The 25,571-nt window shown below is 39.2% G+C and overlaps 1 protein-coding gene across 1 annotated transcript in view; it reads left to right on the top strand.

Annotated features, from left to right (window-relative positions):
• Positions 1 to 25,571, top strand: part of LOC122999679 (1-phosphatidylinositol 4,5-bisphosphate phosphodiesterase beta-4-like) — a 72,624-nt gene that overhangs the window by 2,917 nt on the left and 44,136 nt on the right. The window contains exons 2-3 of the mRNA XM_044376804.1: positions 954 to 993; positions 17,429 to 17,495. The gene's annotated coding sequence lies outside the window, so the exon portion shown is untranslated. The remainder of the gene's footprint in view (positions 1 to 953; positions 994 to 17,428; positions 17,496 to 25,571) is intronic.

Below are 25,571 nucleotides of genomic sequence, written 5' to 3'. Positions count from 1 at the left end.
GAGGAAGGTAAAACAACATCTCAGAGTCTTGGCACACATATTCCGAGCCTACTGTAGCATTGCTTTTTACAGTTTCAGGGTTGACAAATGTGACCGTTGCAGCCACACGTATAAGGTTGATCTTGCTTTGAAACGTGTCTGAGGCATACTTTGCTCACTGTTGTGTTTTTCAGGATGCTTATTGTTCTATGGTGAACTTGAACGTAGCTAGGGCTCAGTCCAAACAACAATGAAGAGAGAAAATCTCTTTTTCTCTGTTTTCTGTTACATTGGTGTACTTGCCAACATGATATTGAATTGCTCAAAGTTTAGAGATTTATTCTAGCGGTACTTAAGTTGGAATCCCTCTGCCTACCAGTTTACTGCACATCTCGATTGCTTTCTTTCTTTTTTTTTTTTTTGAAGGCTGGTGAGCTCCCTTGCTTGTTTATTTTCTGCTGCTTCTTCTTATAATTAGGAAGGTCTGGTTTTGATTAGCTCGGCTGTCTCCAGTTCCATCCCTTTGTTTTGATGGGGCTTTTAGGTTTTTATCGCAGTGTAGTTCCTTCCCACAGCAGCCTTGACAAAGCTGTCAGTCATCCCCATAGATGTTTTAAGGCCTCACAGAGAGATAGGCCAACAGAAAAGCAGACCGGCACACCGACAGACAGGTCTAGTATCGTGGTAGTATGTCGAAAAACATGTTGTATCACAGCCTTTGTTGTTAACGTCTGACTAGCAAAGACTGCGGTGAAGTTGCTTGTCGATCGTGTGATTAACTTTACGTTTTCCTTGGCAGTGGCGTAGCGGCATGTGGTATGTGCTCGTCTCTCTCCGTGTGTTTCGGCCTCAGCCTCTGCCCTTCCTACTGTATAGCAGGGTTTAGACCTCAGCCAAATAAGTCCAGATTCAGTCCTCTGTGATTTATGAAATTCTCTCCCCTTCTTACTGTATATCCTTTTTTGTCTCTGCAGGCCAAGACATGAGCTTCTGAACGTTATTGATGCTGAACTGGTGAGTTTTGAGGCTATTCACTGCCCATGATAACTGCAGCAATACACGTTTCTTTTTTTCTCATGTTATTTTTATACAATCCCAGTTAAAGTTCTGCCTAACAGCATTGCTGGCTAATAACCATCTGGTAGCAATTGTTGAAAAGGCTCTGTTCCCAGAGATTGTTTAGTATAAACCTCTATGCCTCTATAATATTAGTTATTTCTTTCCATGGCATCCGGTTCACGATGCATATTAATAACCTAGTCTGCATTAAGTCAGTTGATTAAAGTGTTTGCATGATGTGTATGAAACATATGGCCTCATTCAGCCTGTAGGTCTACCTGACAGGTTATGTAACCTAGATGTCTCTGTGTGTATTCTAATGTGTGCTGGATGCACAAAAAAATCAAAGAGGAAAACAAAAAAACAATGAACAAAAAAGATGAGGAATGATAACAATTTTCCTGCCATCCAACATTTTGCACAGATATCCATTGGACTCTTATTTAGTCGGGGTGTCACGATTTCAATTCTAAATCGAAATGAGCGTTTGATTTCAACCTTCAAAATCACAAGCGTTTTTGCGATTCTCCTAGAATTTTTTTCTCTCCGCCACTGCCTAATTGCACGTGTTTGGGATCCTCGTTGCTTCTGCCTCGCTGCCACCTCAGGTCTGATAGGCAGCGTTATCTCCTTGGCTGAGGAGATGCCACCAGCGTCCTGGTTGTCCATATCCTCTGGCTGTTCGACCTGCTCCTCCAGCTACTCTGGGACATAGCGTTTTTTTTACGTTTAGTGGTCTCTCCGTTTGGTGTTCCCCCTCAGGTAACAACAACAGGAGGCAAGCAGCAGAACGAAAAGTAGCCACCTAGCTAGCACGTAGCATAGGAGCAAGAGGGTATGTATGTAGTAGTGATGACAGGTAAATGTCATCATGTAAGGCCATCCTTGGCACTGAAGTGTATTCAAGATACGGAGGCCCATTAATGCTCTGAAAAGAAAACAAGGAAAAGTTGAGAATTACAAAAATAAAAATATTGATGATAAATTATGAGTTTTACTTTTGAAGTGAAAATTATGAGATACCAAGTCAAACTTTTAACATTTTTTTTAAAAAAAGCAAAACTTAATTCATCAAAAAATTGTACATAAATAATAATAATGATAATAATAATTATAATACATACATACAACACAAAACATAAAGAAAATAACAAGTCTGTTTTAAAAGAGTCCAGGGTCTGGTGGAAGAAGAATTGGAAAATGTAAATGACAGTTGTGAGGGCATAAAACCAATCATCTGTTGATCTTTACAATTCAAGACTTGATAGTCTAACAGTGGCATAGCCATCAAAAGTCAAATGAAATCATGGATTTGGAGAATCATGACACCCCTATTATTTAGCCTTTTTGCTACTCTGTCATTGAGACCTCATTAGGGAATACAGACTATTTTTCCTTCATAGTGTTCAACACTGCAAACGAGTAGCACTGAGAGCTGGATGTTATTGGATTTGTGTTGAATGATGTAAGAGAGAGGCCTAATTTTTCACTGTATTTCTCATATAGATAGACGGATGTGCCGTGTTCGACGGTCCACAGCCAGACATCACTCATTGATAAGCAGATTGCGTGGCCGCTGCCGTGTGCTCCCTCATGCCAAGCTAGAAACTGTAATGGGGCAGAGAGGTGATTGCTCTCTGTGTAATGTTCTGCATTAATGATGTAAATCTGCATTAATGATGTAATGTGTAGCATGAAGGCTGTCTGTTGGCTGGGCCTGATTAATTTTCATATATTTCAAGATTTATTTTTATAAAGGAGAGATCTATACATTTTCATTATCCCAGAGTAATGTTTGCCTCATTGTAAGTGCCATGTAATTAATCAAACATATGAAATACAGTACGATGATGAAGACTAGGAAAACACTACTATAATACTGTCAGGGGCTGAGCTTTTTAAAAAACGAGAGCCCATAGTATTTGTTTCAGGAATTGTATTATGAGTCCAGTTTAATTGCTTGAATTTTCCAAGTAAACAGCAAGAACTGAAACATTCAGTTATTTCAACAAAAAACTTCAACAGTTCATTATTATTTTTCCCAAGATGAGGTTGCAAAAGCATCAATACAGTGACAGAGTAAAGCAAAGTAAGGCATTTTTATATCATACACAGTTGAGTTTTGTCTCTCATTCATAAATATGCTATATTGCATCAACTGAGATTATCCCGCTGATTCCTTAAACTTGCATGATACCACTGGGACTGATATATTTTGTATGTATTAATATTCAAATTACTGCACTAGAAAAATCGAATGCTTATACATTCATTGTAGAACAGGAATTCCGAAATAATTATTCCTGCGCTGCGATCTTAAAGGACCGCTTTGCCATTTTTCTCTACTGATATGAATTATGGATATAGTGTATAAAACAACAACAGTTGTATTTAACGTTCTCTTGTGCCTCTGGGGCGCAGCTGCAAAATCTGTTGTTGTTCTGGCACCAGTGCAGTCATTTGACGTGTACAGTGACGTAGTCGGGGGCAAGGAAGAACTACAGGCTTTATCTGTAGTGGTGCCTTCAAGGACGGTCAAATGTGGGTCTCCCAAAACCCTCTGCCTACCATGTTACGCTAGCGCTAGGGAAAAGCAGAATACCATAGTACTAAATACTATAGCTGAATATCGTGCTGTGTAATCAGACACAACAGACTGTGGAGGAGAAAGCGGCCACCACAGCGATGTTACAGCCATGGCTTCACAGTACTGAGTTTCTCCGTGATTCCTAACACAGACACAAACAAACAACTAGCTTTACAATATAATGTTGGAGCAGAGATGTGGCACTACTGTTACAACTTATGAGGCTAGATATAGTGCTGTGGAATCAAACAAAACAGAGTGTTGTAGAAGGAAAGCGACCACGGGAGCTACGTTACAGTAGTAGCTGAAAGAGATATGCTACAGCCAGAGAGGCTTAGCAGCATCGACCTGTGACCAGTGAGGATCGTCGGAGAGAATGGAGACAGACCGAAAACGCTGCACTTCAACAAACTTTGCGGTGCTTTCGTAAACCTGACTTAGTTTTCTGACAGACTATTAAATCGGACTTTAACTCTGATTACAGAGCAGCGAACAGTGACTGTGTTTAGTTACCTGTAAGTTAACTTATGTGGATGCATCCAGCTTGAGCACAGTCTGGAGTCCAGCTCCTCGTCGTTAAAAATAGCTAAAAGAAACAGTGTTAGGTTGCTGTTTTTCACCCCTTCATCCGTGATCATTTCCCAAAACAAACACAACGGAGACAGCAGACTCTGAGGCCAGCGGCAGCTCTGGCTCGTGTGCAGCACTCGGTAAGTTTGCAATGATTCCCCTTAACTGACTCCAGCGTGCCGTTTGTGTTATGGGTCTTGCACACTGGTACGATATATCCAGACTGGATGAGGAAAAACACTTTGTAAATGAAAATAAGCCTCAGTAAAGAGATATAACGCTGTTGTACTCGACCCCTGCGTTCTGTAAACACACCATCAGTAGTTGATTGGATGGGACAGGCGCAATGCATTCTGGTTGTTTCCCCTTTAAGAGCAGTATGGAAAATCTACAGCCTTTTTCTCAGTTTCCTCTAGTCATAGGGCACCAATTTCAAAATTAACTGCACGTTTCTACTACATAGGTGACCTAGTTTTAAGAAATCCTCATATTCACAGTGATGAATTTTCCCTTTAAGTCATCACCTTTAATAGCCCAAGCCTATTTTTTGTATAATGTCTTCCCCTCCTCACTAGAATTTATGATTCCCACACACCACAGGATTATAACACACTCAGTTTATAAATATCCAACATATTTATATGACTTTACATGCTTCCAGGTCATTGTGTCTGACCAGGGCTTTGATCCTGGGTTCCCCTGCTGTTGGGATTTTTTAAAAAACCCACTAGAGAATTTTGGGCCTCATGCCTAGGACAGATTCAGTAAGAGGAAGCAAGCACTTTAACACTTACATGCAGTTTTTCCATTTTGTCTTAATGTGCCGCATGTTTGCAAAGATATGACAGAAGGAAACACACTTCCTCTCTTTATAGTCGGAGGATTAAATGACTCACAATAGACATAGTTTATATATCTCAGCTTTGTGGTCGTGGTTCAGTTCACTCCAACGTGTATTTAGTACAGCAGAAAAAAGTGCATTTGCTGGTGATACAGTGGCTTCTTACAATATACAGTATATCTCCCAGCAGAACATGTTAAATCTTCAGCCTCTAACCACATTATGTAATAATGTAATACAATACACTTTCATACAATGGAAATTTTTAGAGGTAATAATCAAAGACATCAGGCTAATTATCAATTGTTTAATTAAAAAGCCTTTAACCTTTCAACACTGCTGCACTATCAGCACAGTCAACATAACCTAAATCAATTCCATTTGCCAGTGTTTGCATGGATCCAGTGCCCTAAAACGCTGTATTACCCTCAGCTGCATTGTCAGACATTGATATTCATTGAAAATATGGATGCGACAGTCACTTACTTGAGGCTGTGTCAAGGCAAAGGAGGTGTCACCCTCAAAGAAGCTGCATATTTAAAAAGTGCTAAAAGTGCTAAAGAAGCTTGTTTTGTCATATAAAAAGTGAAGTAAGGGGAGATGTTTGGAATCACTAACGTTTATGATTGCATTTGTGCAAGTCAAGCCTCAAGAATACAGCTTCAGAGACTGTTGCACAAGTCGTGATATATAGTAAGAACACTACAAACACTAACAAGAATTGATTTAGACACCTTCCTGATATATTACATGAAACACTTAATCGTGGTGGATGCCTAGTCCTACAGGCCTGTGACACTGCTGTAAGGCTCAGTAAACTCAAGCTCTGCTCTCTGCACTGATAAACTACTCAACTCCACAGTTGTTCAAACACAATAAAGCCAATCAAAACCTAGTCTCAACCTCATTGGTCCAGATGTTGTAGTTTAATATGAGAGCACACTGTTTGCTGCTTAAAGAATGAGAGAGAGAGAGAGATCAATGATGAGCGAGTGTGTCTTCACTACAAGGGTAAGTGTGGCTGGAGGGTGAATATAATGACAGGGGTATTCTCTGCTGACTCTCAGCCAGCAGCAGAGAGAGGAGGAGAGATGGATAGCGAAAGCAAAGCGGACGGAAAAGAGAGTGAGCCGTTTACTCTCACACCAACAGATGGGAGCTGTAGTCATCAAGTCAATATTTACTCTTTCTTAACAAAAAATTGGCAGCTTTAGCTTAGCTCATTCAGTCACAGGCAGCGGGGGCATCCTGGATTGTGTGAAAGAGTCTTCAAGGAGTAAAAACAGCGCTCCACTGGTAATAATTGTAGCTCGGCAACACGTTCGGCTCTAAAAATACATTGCAATTGAACAGGAAAGCTATTAGCCACCCCTGCACGCTTTGATTCTTCCCTCCTTCCACCCTCCTTCTCCTGTTAAATGCACACACGCCGGCAGTGTGCACATTCACTTTACCCGTGGCTCAATCCACTACGGGGATACATGTGAACGCAATTTGCACTTCCAATTAAACTGTCGACCTTCGCTCCAGAATGCAAAACTTGATTTTGTACCATCCTCTCCTGGATAGCTATTATTACCCAGCCAGCCCAATAATAGAGAGAATACAGCTTTACAACACACTGATGAGGATCATTGAAGTCAGCAAAAATAATGAGTGCATTTATCACACTGTCAATATTTGAGGGGGGAAATTAAGAAAGCTGGAGCGACATTTAAAGATAGATCGATTTTTATATATCGTCTATTAGTGTACTGATTTATTTGTTTGCGTGACATAAGCAACCAAGCCAAATCAATCCTGATCACTACACATGCCATTTCCAGCATAGAGCAGGTTGTGCTTTGGGGTTTGCAGAGCTGGTTGTGGGATGAGAAAACTGTTCTCAGATACATATAATAGATCTGAAATGATTGATTGATATAAATGATTAGTCGATCAACTTTTTTGATGAACATTTTTGATAAACGATTGATTGTTTCAATTATTTTTCAAGCAAAATTTCAAACATTTGTTCTAGTTTCTCCCATGTGAACATTTGTGGCCTTTCTTTGTCACATATTATATGATAATAAACTGAATATCTTTATGTTTTGGACTGTTGCGCAGATAAAACAAGTAATGTGAAAATAGTAAAAAAAATGTCCTTCATAATTTCCCAGAGCCCAACATCTCTTCCATTGTTTTGTAGATAAAATGATTTATTGATTAATTGAGAAAATAATCAGTAGATGAGGTGAAAGTAATCATTTTCATTCATAATAATCAATAATCATAAGCAATTTTCCCAGCAACCTCAAACGAGTAAGCTACAAATGGTCAAATGTGAAGTTGCCGCTAACACTTTATCAGTTTATAAATGGTTTAAGAGTATTTATTAACAGTTGTAACTTCTCCTATAAAGACATATTTTTTATAATTACAACTACTGTGTATTGCTAAATTGTCATTCATTATCTGTTTATACACCAGCAACCACCTATGGGTCCCCACAGGAAGAGTTAAAGTTGTTGACAAGTACATTAATAAACATTTATGTCAGCTTATGACTCCATCATAGTGTGTTATATTTATTAAATGTTTATATACTGCTGATACAGAGGAACTCAATGTAAAGTGTTACTAAGTCGTCTGACCAACAAACTTAACGTGTTTTAGAGAGGACCTCGCTTATTTACACGGAGCTAGAGAGCAGAGTGAAGGAATAATAAGCCGAGAAGCTGAAAACACAGCAGAATACATTAGGCTAGGGTTAGCCTAAAGCATGCTGCCGAGCCTCAAACACGGCTCCAACACATGACTCGTTGGCCAGATCAGATGACTAGATAAACAGCAGGAATGTTGCTTCTTCCTCTTTCTACAGCTCTGCTCTTGTCTGTCTGGAAAAAGAGAGAGTGAAACGCTGCTGTTGTGTGTGTGTGTGTGTGTGTGTGTGTGTGTGTGTGTGTGTGTGTGTGTGTACAGTATGTGCTAGAAGAGCATCTTTAATCAGCCCACTACTGTATGAGATAACAAGTCTTAGCAATTATGTAACATTTAGCAGCTAAGCTTATCACTTCTCCTGCTCAGCTAAGTTGAAACACAAAATACAGAGCACAGCACAATTGTCTATTTTATTATTGACTTGCATAATCTAATGGCTGCGAGGGGATGTCTGGTTTTATGCAGATACAGAGTGGAACAGCACCAAGTATTTAACTCAGGCCTAATTTATGTCTTTAATTGTTTTGTGCATTAAAAGACAAAGTGGATTTTAACAACATTTTTGTCGAGTGTTCTTAGGACTTTACAACTCATAAAATAAAATAAAAAACGCTCCCTGAAGGACTGAGGGAAATAAACAAATTTTAGGCTGAGTATAAACACTCGGTATAACAGGAAAACAATTCCCTCTGATGGATTTCTGACCAGTGACAGATATTTGAGAAGGCCCTCGGACATTTTTCATCAGCCAATTCTCTCATGTCATTTAAACAAACCTCTGGGCTTAGCACATAAATCCATTAGATGGCTATCATAACAAACTGTGGAAGTAATGTAAAGTTTAGACAAGTGTTTCAATCAAAGCACATCATGAGACGAGTGTTGTAAATGTTACTTTGGCAGATGTTGGGAGACATTTTTTTTTTCCTAAATGACACCGTTGTACTGCCTGAGGAAAAATGGGAAATTATACTTTATATATCACATATTTTGTATATACAGTTTTCCCAAGCTGCATTGTGTTTATTAGATTGTTTAAAATATACAGAAACTGTTTCACCTGTATATAGACATTGTATGTATATATGACGTTTGTTGTCGCTATATGTATTTATATTTTTTTCCTACTTCCTTTACATAATAGTCATATATTTATGTTTACGTATCTCTTCAGCTTTGTTGTCTTTGCTTTGGCTGTATGTCCATGTGTATCTCCTGAACACTGTTGTGTTTAAGTACATCGAGAGCCACTAGAAACCAGAGTCATATTCCTTGTATATTCTATCTAATAAAAGATGAACTATATAGTAATAAGATGTGGGGATAAGAATACCTCGCACAGGTCATTTATTAATCTTTCAAAAGCAAAAATGTTTTAAAATCCATCACTGATAGAGCCTTTGAGAGATTAATATTTTACATAACTTAAAGGGGACATATTGTAGAAAGGGAGATTTCCATTTCTTTTTGATTATAAAGCATGTCTAGATGCTATATATATATATATATATATATATATATATATATATATATACTGTGAAAGTATCAAAACAATCAGTCCACAGAGAAATGCACACAGCCCAAATACAGAAACTGTGCCTTTAATTGAGCTGTTTGGACTTCTGTAAGGTTGTGATGTCACAACTATATGCTCAGTGTCTCCCCCCCACCCCTCCTGAAAGAAACAAAATATGTTTATTTTTGTTATTTGACTAATTTATGTGTACTCATTTCATTTCAGCTCAGTGTGAGAGTCTCTACTGCGTTTTGCTGTCATTTATGGTCACGTTGGTTTATCTCCTCTTCTCCGTTCTCTGTATGCTACAGTTCGTTACCTGTGGTTGGCCTGGGCATGCGTCACTCAGAAAACAGTTAGCCAATCAGAAGAGAGGGGCATTAAGCAGACACAAAACAGCCTGTTTCAGGCTGAGTGAGACAGAAGGGCTGCATCTGTGGCTTGTACCCCTGTAACTAGGTGCTTTTAGACCATAAAAACATGCAAATAGACCACAAAAAAGCAAATATTAAACTGGGAAAAGCGCATTATTAGACCTCTATAACTTGCATGCCACTAGAGCTGAAACAATTACTTGATTAGTCAAATGACAGAAGATGAATCAGAAACTATTTTGATGATTGATTAACTGTTTGTTTAATTTTTCAAGCAAAAATGCCAAATATTCACTTGTCTCATCTTCTTTAATTTTATTTTATTTTACTGGTCAGCCTAAAAAAAAGTTTTTCTGGTGTTAGATAGACCAATGTTTCATCAATTGATTGAGAAAATAATCAGCAAATTAATTGATAATGGATATAATTGCTGCAACGCTTAGTGCCGCACTCCATAATGGTCCTATCTTGTTTGAACAGAGACAAATTGAACATTCATGTAATGAAGACGAATGTTTGACAGCTTGATCTACATCCCTAAGCTTTCTTTTCAACAGATAAATCCAGCAACAGATTCCATGTCTAAAAAAGGATAAAGTAACAGTGAAGTGCTGCAAGTTTTCAGATTTGCACTTGCACTTTCGCGATGGCTTCATCTATAGAGTGTTCCACGTCAAACCAGTAAAAATGTATAATAGCTATCAGTATTAGCTGAGGTTGGCTGGCTTTCTATCATAGTTGTTAAAGAACGTGGAAGGAAGGGGAGAACTGCTCTCCATGTGTGTGATGTGTGTGTGTGTTCAGAGAGACCCAGACCTAATTTTGTCCTCGTTAAAGACAGTCGTCTATCATTCTCCAAAGCACGAGAAGTGATGTTCTCTCTGACTCACTTAGGTATGAAACTCTTACCTCTCACCTTTTTGTCTATGCCTGGATTTTACTCTCTCTGGCTGTCTTTCTCTCTCTTTAGCCCTCAGGGAGCTGGCTTCTTGACAGCATCACACAGAAAAGAAAAAATTGAAAAGTCAAAGTGTATGTGAAACGGTTCAGTGTGTGTGCATCTCTTTCTTTATCCGACCGCCTTTCTCTCTTCCTCCATCATTCTCTGCTTCTCCCAGGACGCCTCTCCTTTTGTCTTTACCTCCCATTTCAATTTCACCCACGTTCTAGTGAGAAGACAGTAAGAAAGAACGATGTTTCAAGTCATTCATCCCATTCAAGCCAATGCTGGTCTTATAGTTGGTTTGTAGTTTTTTTATTCTCAGGTGTTTATAAATGTATTCATCTATTTCTTCATCTGGCACATTCACATTCTAAAAAAATACAAAAATAATTAAAATATTGGTACCCTTCCACCAAAAAACCCCCTAAATTTTCTCTGTATTAAGTTGAAACTTAGCACTTTCTGTAACTCTGAATAAGGTTGTTTTGTAGATGCATTTTTGATGGTCACGCTCAGTTCTAACTCCAGTGACAAAAACATTGCATTTCCTGTGACTGCCCTACAATAAAAACCCCTCCTGTGTTTCACCAGTTGAACGCTTATAATGGGAACTAGCGGTGGCAGGAAATGTTCGATTTGCATTAGTAGTGGCATAAGCTCTGATACAGCCTTTGGAAGTGAAAAGTACAAACAGTGAGGCTATTATCAATGAGATAAAATTACAAATAGTAATGCTGGATTACATGCTTCACTGTTTCCTGTGAATCCCTCATGTGTGAAGGCAGTTTGAATCCAGGGTGGGAATGGCAGGCCCCCCTCACTAACAATGAAAACTACAATGTAGAGAGATAATTACTGAATGTTAAGATATTAAATGGCTATTGTTGAAATATGCTGACCATAAACAGTATGGAAAACAGGGTTCATTCATTTGGAAGTTCTAAATTCCTGATGTTCATTTTAAAATTTACACTAAAAATTAAATTATTTAAAAATTGGGTGTCAATGTTAACAGTTCACAGCAGATAAAATGACCTATTTTTCCAAATTGTGTGCAAAATCAGTAAATCTTTGTCTGAAAAGCTACAGTCTAAAAAATATGGCATCTTTTGGCAGCTGCAGATTATGCAAAGGTGAAACAAAATTAGGTTGGAAATTTGCATAACTGTTAACCCTATCCACAAAAGGCTGGCAGTGAAAGTCATGTAGAGTTGTACAGTTTAAGTCATACAGTACCACAGTGATAAGTAGTTCTTAGTATGAAGTTGTACTACATTATAAAACAACCAATTTCATTCATGTAATTTAATCAGTCTCTCTAACAGAATCGTGCTTTGAAATGAAGTTGTAGTGTTAGAATACATCCCTCCTATCTATAGGTCTCACTGCTGCAGATTTCTGGCCACAGAATCAGCACTTTTCAATCTGGTGACCCCCACTTCAACCTTCTCAGAGACCCTGTCACCCTATGGGACGCAGCTGCATGATAAACAGGGGGCTGGGTTTTCTCAGAGTCACTCTCCAGTTAGAGAGTTGGTGTTGTTTGATGTCCCTTCACATCGACTCTCAGGAGAGTAATATAGAAGAGGAAGATAGCTGCCATCGGGGACGAAAAGGAAAGTTATCGCCTTAATATCCTGACAGGTGCTGTACATGGCAGCAAAGCAGCCAACAGTGAGTCCCACTGAGAGCTGTATGACAGGCTATGGGTTCGGTCGGTCTCCTGAAGTGGGGACATATGCTGTTAGCTCTTGATCTACCCAGTCATTCTCTTCACATCTAAACTAGCAATAACAGTTTTACTCATTATTATGTTATGGAAGGTATCATGAATATAAAAGATAAGCTAACAATATACCTTAAAGTGCCAGAGGTTTGCGTTTCATTTCATTGTAAGTGAGTTAAAATATGCAAAATACCATAAATTGTTATATGCAAAACACCATAAATGATCATAAAATTAATAAACCAAAAACAAAATGCACTTTAAAGTGCTGGAGGTTTAGAGTCAAATAGCCTCAGTGAATGTACTTCTCTTGAAGCGCTCACTCAAACAAAGGTGTCTACACCTTCTCCAGAGGGCTTTTCCTCAGAGAAGGAAGCTGCTCGGCGAGGATCATCTTTAACAACATTAGAGACGTTTGGTGAAGTTGAACTTTATAAACTGTAGAGAGAGATGGGAGGGAGTGGCCAGTAATTTTAGTCTTAGCCTTAACTATTTTCTCTCATGCTTTTGTCTCAGCAGCAGTCAAACTACCAAACTGAACTATGATAGAGAAAATTAGCACACTTTTTACAACAAATGTGTAAAACTGGACCATAGCCTTCCTTGAAACACCATATCTTTTGAGCTTCCGCAAAAAATATAATCTATGATGAGACAACTTAACTATTTTCTCAACGTTGCTTTCCCATTTAAGGTTTGCTGAGATTATAGTGCCCAGAAATGTAAACTCTTTCACATTTTCAACTTGTTTCCTGCCAATTACAAGAGGCGGTGTCCCTCACCTCTCCTGAAATCTATGATCATCTCTTTAGTTTTTCTAAAGTAAAGCTGGAAGGGTATGATAACTGCACCAGCTCACATGGTTAGACACCTCTTTCCTATATGCTGATTCATCTGCTCACATTACTAACCCGAGCAATGTGGTATCATCAGCAAATTTAAATAATTTAACTGAGTCATCACGAGTACTACAATCATTGGTGTACGAGGAATAAAGTAGTGGAGAATAGAAGCAACCCCGTGGAGCCAAGTGGTTTAGGAAAACATTCATTCATTTTAACCACTTGCTTCCTGTCCTGCAGCAAGTCAAGAATCCAGAAACACATGGCGTCATTGACCCCAATTGCACTGAGTCTTTGAAAGAGTTTCTCTGGAGTTATGCAATTAAAAGCGCAGCTGTAATCGGACTAGTTTAAGAAGTTAATGTCTGATCTCCTCGACGATAAAAGGCTGAGGGAAAAGGGTGACGGGTCTCTCAACAGGTGTCACTGACCGAACAACCATTCACCTATAATAAAACTAATTTAATTGCATTTGTCCCTCCAATTTATCTTTGTATTGCACTTTTTCCTGTCAGACTGCTTTTCCTAACTCATATTTCACAGCTTCATACATTACTTTATCTCCACTTTTAATAGGACCCTTTTTATTTTAACATAGTATACTGTAAGACCTTTATTAAACAAGAGTTTGCTGTTACTTTAGAGAGTCACCGGCTCAGACTGGATACAAACATCTTCACAGTAATGTGAGTTTCTGTGTGCAGGTGCGCTATTTTTAGATGAGGCTATTCCAGGGATCATGGATAATGTCACTTCCCCTGCCATATCCCATCTTGTGATACCGGTGGGAGTGTGTGTGTGTGTGTGTGTGTGCTTAGGTACATTTATGTGTGTAGTTGGCTGTGTTAACAGTGCTGTCCTTTTAATCAGCACCCCTGTGTGTTTCCCCTGTTGAGCTGTCATTGGTTGAGTGATGACGGTAGAGCTACCACTGTTTACACCATTTAAATCCTCATGCAGGCAGGGGTGAGATTACCAGCCTCTTACCTGTTGCCCTAATCAAAGGAATTATTACCGCACTGCTAGATGTTACTGGAATAGCATCCTCTAAAAAAATACGCACACACTTACACAGAGGGTAAAGAGAGAGAGAGCCTTTCAGGTAGCAAAGCACATACATCCTTTGTTTGATAATGTGTATCCATCACTGGACTATACTAGCAGTGGTGCTTGCTGGGAATTTCCATGGTAGCACTTTAGCGCCCTAGTCTGCCAGTCCAGTTTTTTTAGTATTGAACACGAGCAATATTTACTTTTAAACCACCAGACAAATAGAATTAAAAATGTGTTAATATAGCATACACCCATATGGCCACTCAGCAGCATTTCAAGAGCCATCAGTGGTTTTAGTTTTGAAAGCTGCTGCTTGAGGCTCACTCTTGCTTTGATGTATGGAGGATGCCTGGCAAAAGACCAAAACATTGTTTCTTAAACCTAGTCACAGTATGAAGGAGTTTACTACTTTCTTGACATCTGTCTTAATCAATAAGCTGAGTGTTTAAGTCCTTATGAACCTACATCGGGGCATCTTAGCTGTCCCCCAGTCCAAGCTGGTTAACGGGGTTGCCCGGGGCTTTGCTGAGGGGGGGCCTAAGGCTATGATCTGCCTGAGGAGATCCCTATAGCAAAATTATTGTCAGATGTTTTAAAGTCATACTTGTAAAGGGATGCTAATCCTATTATTTTCATGTTATTTTATTTTTTTTCATCAGGTCTTTGTTTTTATCTTCTTTTTGAATTATTTGCCATGTTTAACTCCTTCTTTAGATTTTTGGTTAGTTTTCTGTTTAAGTAGTTTTATGCTATAAAGCATTTTGTAACTTTTGTTCAGGAAATGCTCATTCCATATTGTTAACCATCTTTTTTTCCCCACAGAAACAATGTTTCAGATTCTCTAAAAAGCTGATGATCAATTTGAGATAACCACACATTTCTGATTTAGTAGTGGTTTCAACATTTAAATTAGTTACTAAATATATATCAGATGTCCCTTGCATAGTAGAATAATGTCTCATCTGTCAGTTTATCTCTATATAATGTATCTGTCTGTCTGGATTCTATTTCTGTGTTCTCACCAAAATGCTCAGCGCAACATAAATACTGGCCTTTTTTGGTGCAGAGTGTGCACTGATCCTCTACTCGGGCTGTAGAGGCCTGTGAACAGCTCTTGGCCATTGAGACCACTTGATATGTAGAATATTTGATCCACATAAGAGGCCCATCCACATGGAGCGTAGAGGAGGGAGAGAGAAAGAGAGAGATAGAGAGAGAGAGAGAGAGATGATAGGAGGCAGATTACTCCAAAGACAGAATGGATTGAGCAGGATCAATATTGTGTGGAGATTACCTGTCCGACAAATATTGACTCTTAAAATCAGTTCCTGATTGCCAGTTGTTTTCTTTTAATTCATTCATGACATAATTCCCCTCTCTTATCCAAAACAAAATATTACACTCCAACACTTTTGGTCCTTTAAATGTGGTTACATGCAGCTAAATGCCATAATATTCTCTGTATACGACTTGATGAGGTGTCCTGCTGACCGTTGTATCCATTTATTCAAGCCCTAACAGAGAGCTTAATAAGTGCCTGTTGGACCAATTGTTGTCTCACACAGGGGCAGACGTGGCTGCTGTGTGTGTGTGTTTTACTTCTAAAATATATAATGATGTTTGGGGTAAACTGAAACATTATAAATTCATATTATGAGATTATTTTGGGTAATAGCCATTATATTTCGTTGACCTTAATCTAAATAAGAGGTTATTTAAACTAAGCTGTTATAGCATGAGTTTCTTTCATTCATAATCCTTCCATTGTGCTAGTGTAATAATCAAGGACCTCTCCTTTATATTATATTACTGTATAAAAATTGCTTTCAGCACTGAGCCACAATAAAAATATTTTAATATTTATTCATGATGTGTAATGTTATATATTCCTCTGACTATTTTTGTCCACGTTTTATTTTATGGGTATACATGATGGGTATCATTAAGCATCTATAAAGATGATTCCCCCTGGGAAAAACACAACATTCAGGAAATAGCCATACAGGCATTAATAGCAAATGTTTCCGGAGTAACTTCTTAATAATGTATTTTCATGCAAATGCTGCAGAAAGTGTACTACAGCGCAAGTTTCTTAAAACTGAAATGATTATGAAATTAGAAAAATGTACTATCTGTCATTAGGCAAATATTTCAGTATTGTAGTCCTTGTAGACATAGTGGATGAGGTTAGACCTTTGTTCCTGTTCAACAAAGATTGAATGGCTTCCGTTTCATCCTCTTCAAAATGTACCCAAAAGATGTATTGCATGATAAGCCCTCTGTGAAATGGAACAAAGGGACCAGTCACAGGATACATTTTTTTTATTGAGCTTTCAAAAATCAACATTAATAAGCTAGGATAATCCCAGATGTAAATACAATCTGCCGAACAGCAACTTTTCCTCACTTAGTTGTTGAAATCTATCCTGCGCTGTCTGCGCTTATCTAGGAAAGTTTATCTTGCAAAGTGATTGTATAAAGAAACCATTACCGCCACAGTTCCTGTCCTGCACTGGGAAAGTCTAGATGTAGCTGTGATGATGAGGTGAGGAGAGACACAAGCAGAATCGCAGTCATTGCTAAGTACAGGAAATGTTATGGAATTTATCTTGTCTCCAGTGTGGACATAAGGATATACGATGCCATGCCAAGTGGAGAATTATCCTTTTTCTCTATACCTTCGTTCCTGTTCCTCTTTTTCTTCCTGTCTCTCTGCTTGTTCGTTTGACCCAATCTGTACTTTATGTACATTTACATTTAAAGCTTTTAGCAGACTCTCTTATCCTCTGTGACATACCTACCACTCAGAAGCTATAGCAGAGCAGATGCGGAGGTGGTGCCGTTTGTCTAATTTGCCAGCTCATTTCCACCGCTCTCTCTGACGAAGGCAGCCTTTCTTAAGGGAAGCAGCTACCTATTAAAAGTTTATATAGCAGAAGCCAGAGGAATGATTAAAATTCTGCACAAGCCAAATAGGATGAGGAGCATGAGGAAGGGGGGGGACTGATTATGCCCAAGTGTGTGTTGTGCGTGTGTTTGTGTGTCAGTGTCTCCCCCCGAAGGCATCAGAAGCATCTGTAATATTACTGCAAGTGTACAAGCTGATGCTGAATAATGAAGTCAGCAGCATGTTGGATATCTGTAGATTACACTCAACATATTTTGTATTTGTCCTTTTTTTATTAATTCCCCATTTTTCTTCCTTCTCCCCTTTTCTCTATCTTTCTCTTTTCAGAGTGGTCCAGTGCTGTCCTCCAGTGTTTCCCCTCCCCTGAGTTTTCTGCCCCTCTGTCTGTCACCTGGTAAGTATACTCACATTCACCCACTCTCCTACACAGACAGTATACAGTACCAAGGCTTTCAGTGTTTTCCAGTCCTTTACGTAATCACCAACTCACAGTGCCTTGAACCGCAAATTGCTGTCACCTTTAAAAAATAGAGCATTGTTTCTTGGTAATGTACATGAAAAGTCATTGTGTGACATCAGCAGTGTATACAGCATGATAGCATGGCGGGTAGGAAAAGTCCAACAGACAATACTTGATGTCACGTTTACACAGTGTCTGATATTAAAGTGATGAATATAAAACTGCATAAATGAGACAATAACACAAAGTTAAAGAATACGCTCAACCAAACCCTAATAAAAAATCTTGATAGGTTTGATCACAGAGCAGCTTGAAAGATCGAATTATGGTACAAACACTCATTTTCATATTGTTTTGACACACCTGGTTATACTGACAAACAATAGAATAGAAACATTTTGCCGTTGTCAATACATTGCCAGCTGGCCTCACAGCAGTCATACACCTGTTGCATGTCACTTCAGTTACTTTCATATAATTTCACTTCAGTTCAGTTTGAATTATCATATAACACACTCATATTAGTGAAGAGTTATCTGTCGCCCACTGAGGCAGGACTCGCAAAGATAAGAAATGATCAAACACTGATCTATCTATGTTTTGTCCGTGTATAATTACTCCGACAGTGTGTGTGCAAATGCCAAGGACAACAGCCTTCAATTTTGAATGAATACTTTATTGTGCAGAATGTGAATCTAGCATCAGAAAGCTGTCTTCTATATTCATGGTGTTGCCAAGCAAAATTTGGAGAAAAGCTCAATTTTTCCACGTTAAAATGGACATACATACTATTATTAAGCTAACAATTGAGTCTGGGCTTTTTGCACGTACCTGAGAAAGCAACAACACAAGTCAGCTCTAATGTATAATTCCCAGCTATCTGTGATCGTCAATTATAGGACTTGTTTACTAGAATCAAGGGACTTGGTGGATCTGTTTTTGTGTGTGTGTGTGTGTGTGTGTGTGTTACTTTTAATGACGGGGGCTCTGTTTAGAGATGTGTGTTCTCTGGTAAAGCCTGAGGGGGTGTTTGGGCTGGGTGGGCTAGTGAGTCCCTCTGTCTCTATAAATACACACTGGGATCCCATTCACAGGCTGAAATGTTCCTGTTTTTGTGTGTGTGTATGGTGTATGTGTGCGTGCGTCTGCATGACGCCGCTGCAGCCAGGCGAGCTAGAGGCTATTACTGGCCAGCAGGGTTGCTATGGAGACCAGTGGTGTCAGAGAGGAGCAACATCTGTGGAGTGTTTGTTTGTCAGACAGGTTTTCCTCTTTCTGTATCTCTCTCTTTCCCTGTCAGTCTCTCAGTCAAAAACACACTACCTAGGAAAGACTAATGCTGACTGAAGTTATAGAGCCTGATGCTAATTATCCAGTCTCTCGTCATTAGTGTTTTCAATCAATGGTAAACATGGCACTTGAATACAGAACAGATTTAAAAGCTGTAATTTCTTGGGCAATAGTTCAGCTGCCTATGCTCAATCATGCTCGCAGTAGGCCCTCAGGCTGTGTCAGTCAGCAGGGACTCGGGGACTCTTTTCACTGGGTTTACGCCAGTGGAAAGCTCACATTCTGGGGAAGCATTTAACCCCTGGCCCCTTCATGCTCCCTCTCTCCACAGCTCTCCTCTCTATATGGACATGTTCTATTTCCACAGCTTCTTTCTCTTGGCTGCCTTATCGGCAGCTCAGCAGGGCATAAATTCTCTTTTAATAGGTACTTATTTGGGCAATGGGAGAAATCCAATATTTTCAAGCAATCCCTACTCCCTCCTCCTGTCCTCCCCCTGCACTGTTCTCCTTGTCTCAAACTCTCAAGCTTCTGTTTATTACTCATTTCACTTGCCGGGTTATTCCTCATTTCCCTGTGTCCCCCTATAAGATAACAGAGGACAGCAGTCACGGAGAACGGATGAAGGGTTGCATTTTAGGCTAAGATTTCGGAAGTGACAGTGCAATCCCCGAATTGAGTTTCTTTTTTTTTTTGAGTATTCATGAATTTGAAACATTTTAATCCCCTTAAGGTACTGTCCCACGTCCTTTATTGGGCTGCTTTGCAGTTGCCAGCACAAACGGGTTTTAATATTAAGTTTGAAATCCAAGATGATTGAGTTTATCCGGGAAAAACTGAATCCTTCTCATATGAAATTCCGAGGTTTCTCGGACACTTCCCATAGGTCAACCTGAATATATTGTGTGTGGGTGTATGCGCATGTGTATGCGTATCCTTGATATGTTTGACCATGTTTGGGCAAACTTGGCCGAGAAGATCCCTCCGCAGGGTATGTGTAGCAGGGCAAACCGAACCTTCGACCTCCTAATCTGGTCTAAATGAGACCGTCACACACACAGCACAGTGCCGCACAGCACAGCGCAGTGATGTAACATAGTAATTTTGGGATAATTTGGTATTTTCACTCTACAGGCATCCCTCCGCAAAGGCCAGTTACCTAACGTCCATGCCCAAATTAACAGGCTTTTGCAGGTTGCCCTGCGCCCACCTTCGTCACCTCCAAGTGAAACATCAATCCATTTGTGCCAAGATTAGACTAAGCCTTGATTTAGATTATAGTTATGTTATAGTTCGGGCTGTGTCCTCATATGCCTGCGGACAGATTATAATATGGTGTCAAATAGCCATAAGTGCTTCCTCACTATTTACTGATTGAATTGTGGGCCAGCACAGCAGGAAAAATGATGAAGTGTTTGGAGAGAATGCAAACTACTGTACATTAAATTTGAGAAAGTTTCAATTTAATTTCTGTTCTGTCAGTCTGTCAGAACAGAGATTTGTGCTGCAGGATGCTCACAGGCTCACTCCTCAGTCACATCCACATCACTGATATCTTTAGCTTTTTTTAAAATATGTTTTTTTCTTCTCTTTCCCATCTTTTAAAATCAATTGCACAGACTTTAAAGTCTTTCTAATACCAGTGTTCCGGTGTGACGTTTTTATTATTAACCAGACACGGATACCATCTCCTAACGATCACCTCATGAAAAATGATCTTTTCCATATTCCATTCGGTTGCTTCAGTTACACATATCCATCACTGTGCAATCACTGAGGATTTCTCTTCATATTTTTAGCCTCTATTTGAACCATTAATCACAAATCTTTGTAGCATTTTTCCCATACAGAGCTACTTGAAACATGGCTGAAAATGCGATTCCCTGAGTGATGTAAAAGTATTTTCAGCACTGGCAGTCATGATGCATTTTGTTCTTGCCTTGAGTGTTAGTCTAGTATAGTTATAGTTCTACGCTCTTGTAATGCCCCATTTAACTGTGTCAAATTCCTTGTGCGCCCCATTATACTTGCAAACAAAAGTTAATAGTATTACTAATCAATCTCTGTTTACAGATAGCAGGGGAGGTTTTCCACCAGAGAGCTGTGTCCCAGTCACAGGGTTGGGTTAAGTGTGTTAATGCTTCAGCTTGGCCCCTCTACCTCATTACATTCAGGGAACTCCCTGACTAAGTGCCTTTTTAAAGAGACACACAAACACGCACACACACACACACACAGTAAAACACGCAGTGCCTCTGATTAAGATTGCTGATAACCCGGGGGCAGCCCTAACCCCTCTCTCACCTCCTTCCCTCCCTTCCTCTCTTTCCCTCTGAGGGGCCTCAGTGTTCCCTCAGTGAGGGAAGTCGTTGCCCTCGGGTCAACAGACTCTGTCTCTGACACCGACACACACACACAGACACACACACAAATATCCACCATTTGGCAAAGGCTTCGGGCCATCATTTATTAGGTGGATACTCCGTCCATTAGGCGATGTGTTAAAGTCTTTGTATAACTCAATTTGGCAGAGAGTGGATGTGGATGGCTACAGGTGTATATATGGAGCTCTGTTGGTGATGTGTATGTGCATGTGTCCCAGTATAGGTGAATGTTTTATGAACTAATTTACATCTTATAGTAGGAATGAACCCTGCACACTGACCCTGACAAAAGATCTTGTGTTTGAAAGTGAGGAAGATCCTACTGCTGTATTTGAATGTCAGACTCTATTGTAGTCAGTATATTCATTTTCACGTCCATGCACACGTTAAGTATGAGTTTTGTGTGTGCAGTAGTAAGGACTTATATGTGCACATATGTTCTGTTGGGCCACAGCCGGGCACACCAGTGTGTGTGACTGAAAGACAGCCAGTTTCCATCGCAGCCTCAAGTTAATTATGTAACCCTGGACCAGTGAGTGAGCGCGCAGGGTGATCTTCAACTATAAAAGGCAAAGAAGAGGGTAGAAGAGGGTCATTTGGCTTGGAAAAAGACATTCTTCCTTTCAACAGCATAATACGTCCTGAGCCATAGTCCCAGAGAAACAAAAGTGATTGCAGACTTTTGTACGTACAGTACAAGAAAAGCATATCTGAGCCAACAGACATTAGGAAGTATTTTTCTTATCTCTATTAACTACCGATTTCTCTCCAACAACCATTATGCACAGAGTGGTCAGTTTTGTTCTCCATGTGTGATCAGAGACCTGATAGATAGATGTAAAATGCAATAATTTATCACTGATTCTGACAGATGGAACTTTTTTTACTCTACTGGTTGTTGCATATTTTGTAGTTTAGGAACAAGAAAGGCTAATATGGATGGTGGTAGTAGCAGTGTATCTAAACCCAGCTGGAATCCCTTTTTTTTTTTTTTTTTTAGATGCTGAACACCTCTTACCTGCAATTTCCCCGTAATTCATTGTGCAATGATGTAGACTGTACGTGTTATATCACTTGTTTTCTCTCACATATTTACACCTGGGAGCTGCCAGATACTCTTTCACAATCTAATGTTAGCCAATCACCAGCTCCCTTGGAGTATTTGTTTACCTTGAGTTGCATGCCCTTGATCAAGGGCAAAATATCTGCTCCTTTGGTTTAAATGCTGTTTTTCCTACTCTGTCTGTAGATACAATTTTGCAATCCCATCACAGTCTTCTCTAATGTGTAGGGTAACACTATCATCTGAATAGTAGTGATGTGTTTCCTGTCAGTCATTCTTTGAGCTGAGAGGGTTGTGGACAAATACCCACAGACAGACATATACAGCCATACACACAGTCACACACTGCTGGAGGGTCCACCTAATCCTTAGCTAACACTCCACAGTCAGTGAGCTGAATGGAGCCCAAATATAGATCAATTGAACTGAGCAAAAAAAAAAGGAAATTTCAAAGAATTTCGGGAATTAGCTGTTTGTTTTCACCATTCAGCTTTTCCACTCACTCCTCTGCTCATTTACTCCTCAGTCCTGCAACCCTGTTCACTCATATCTTTCACTCGCAGAAATGTTTTGTGTAAAATGTAGCTCATGTGTTACATTAGGCTGTAGTTAAACACAAGGAGGTGTGATAGCCAGTGAAATCAGAGATCTTAAACAGGCAAACATGCACACAGGATCTCCATCCTTGTTAAGGCAAGTACATGTTTACTTAGCGATCACCGTCGTTACCGTTCAATGACTAAATGAAATGTAAAAACAGAAGCAGGCGATAGCAACATTGATTTCACTGCCATATGTGCTGTTACAGAGGTCGTCTTGGTGTTATAAAAACACTATATTCCTAGCTGAGGGCTCTCATTGAATTAAAGGCAACTTTTATCAAGTGTAAACAGTAGAATTTTTATGGTCTCGCTTTGTGTCACAGTATGAGCACTGTGTTAGTGATGTGGTAGCAGCAGAGTATGGGCAAACGTGAACCCTTCTGCTAACTGGATTCCATCTGATAGGGCAGAGTTTAATCTAATTCAAGGTAATGCAATTGAGCAAAACTGCCACCACCAGAATGTTTTAGTCTGTCTGTGATCTTGAATAAATGTCACCTCAGAGCAGCAAACCTGTTGAAGTTTGCTTCCAGGATATTTGCGCGCGAGTGTGTGTGTGTCCTTTTGTTTTTTTTTGTGTGTGTATCCTGGTTGGTGGTTGTCTTGCCGGAGGTCATAACACAGACTGTTTGGTGTTTAACTAAACCAGTTGACCTGAGGTGTGTTCTTTTCTTTCTTGCTTTTTCCTCTTTTTTGTGAGTACTGGAAACACGCCATGTCAAGGGGTGGACACTGTATCACACAAACTTGTACAATATAATGCAGTCGAAAAGTTCCTGCAGTAAATGCTGCCTTTCTAAAGCTTGTGTTCAGTTTTTTTGTTTCAAATATGTCAGGAATGTGTTGATACAACAAAGGTGTGCCTTTTGAGACCATAGTTTGAGGTGTTAGATTGCAATATATGTTTTCATGGCGGTGTAATAACTAGTCCAAATACAGTAGTTTTGTGTGTCGGTATTTTCCTAACCTTGAAATGAGCTTCGTCCATTCCCTGGTATTTATGTGTAATGTTAAGGACATGGTGCAAAAATGTAAGCTCCATGCAGATGAAGCAGTGCAAGGCAAGGTGGCAAGGTGTTGATATTCTGTTGGCTCTGACATTGTACTGAGAATAAACACAAGGCTGTTTTCAGTGCAGAATAATAACACTTCAATCTAGACACTTTTCAACCAGTAAATGTATTCAGAGCATCATTTGCGGACAATGATCCATTGTGCTTACCATGATTAGATATTGTGCAACCAACACCAGGCTATTGTAAAATAACCAGACAGACGTGTGTTTGGGCATACATGAGACTGGTTTGGTATAATTTATTAATTTCTTGGTTAATGTAAGACATTCTGAAACTGGAAATACAACACAGAAAGAAATTGTAAGACAGTTAAAAGTTCACTTCCCTCTTATTCTCATGCTTTTTCTAATTTTCCCTCTCTTTCTCTCCTCATCTGAAAACCCCAGGAGAAGGGAATAGCCACGTGCATTAGAGCGTTCTTTCCAAAATGTCTGCCAAAGTGCTGTTTAATTTTTAACTCTTAAGATGCAATTTTAATTGCAATATGATGTGATGCAGCAGAATTATGAACCTAATTGGTGTTTGGTAGTAGTGAGTAGAGGAACAAAAAAAAATCCACTCTAGATAATCATGTTAAAAGGATTATCATGAAAATTGTCAATTTGTGCAAGCCAATAAAACATCTTGAACATCTTAACCTACTGCCTCACTCACAGTTCTGGTAGCAGTTGCGTTATTACTACATGTAAACTAAATCTAATTAAATGTAACATAATTAATCACTTAAGTGAAAAAAGTGAAGGCAAACAGCAAAATGCAACATTTTAAAAATGTATTATTTATACTTTTACTGCAGCCCACAACAGAGTCAGTAACTGCACATAATGGTTATTATCTGCATTATTGTGTTGAAAAATGTGCCTAAAATGACAACACTTCAAATACTCCGCAACTAACTTAAACTTCAACTTCAATGAGCCACTTGTGTGCATCATACTGTACACACAAATGCAGTTTGGAGACTTACCAAGAGCCATAAAATCATTGTTAGAATAAGTGGCCTCAGTGGTATTTGATCCAACCATTGCAGAGTTAGTATTGTGCTCTGTGCACTGAGCTAAACAACCTGTTTGTGTTGACCGACAAGGCCGGCAGAGAGAGGTGATGTGTGGGAAATGATCAGTGTTATTTGTCAGAACCTGAATGTGATCTCAATAGGAATATGATGCATTGAAGAAAATCTGGCAGAACTGATAGACTATATGATCAGTATATGACAGTGCATCAAAATCCAGTATTATTTTCTGTATATGGTTCAAATTGGGGATAGCGCAAGGATGAACCATTCAAATTTGTGTTGCAGTTAATCATCTACTATAACGGATGTAGTCAAAAATATACAATCGTGATTAAAAACGGATCACAAAATCATAAAACCTAGCTGCGGAATTAACATTTTAGTCATAAATATAAATAGTATTGCTTTAGGTTTGTGTCTCATACTTTATTATTAATGAGAGCACTGTTTTAAGTCTTGATTTGATGCCCTTTACTGTTCTTCTATATCAAAGATGGTACATTGCTTGACATCGCTGACATTTTGTGTTAACTGTCTTAGAGGGTGATTGTCAGAGCTACTAAACAAACAGATTAAG

This window comes from Thunnus albacares, chromosome 16 (assembly GCF_914725855.1).
Source record: "Thunnus albacares chromosome 16, fThuAlb1.1, whole genome shotgun sequence".
Classification (NCBI taxonomy): domain Eukaryota; kingdom Metazoa; phylum Chordata; class Actinopteri; order Scombriformes; family Scombridae; genus Thunnus; species Thunnus albacares.
The sequence above is the reverse complement of the archived record's forward strand: the minus strand, read 5'-3'. Positions and strand labels throughout refer to the sequence as shown.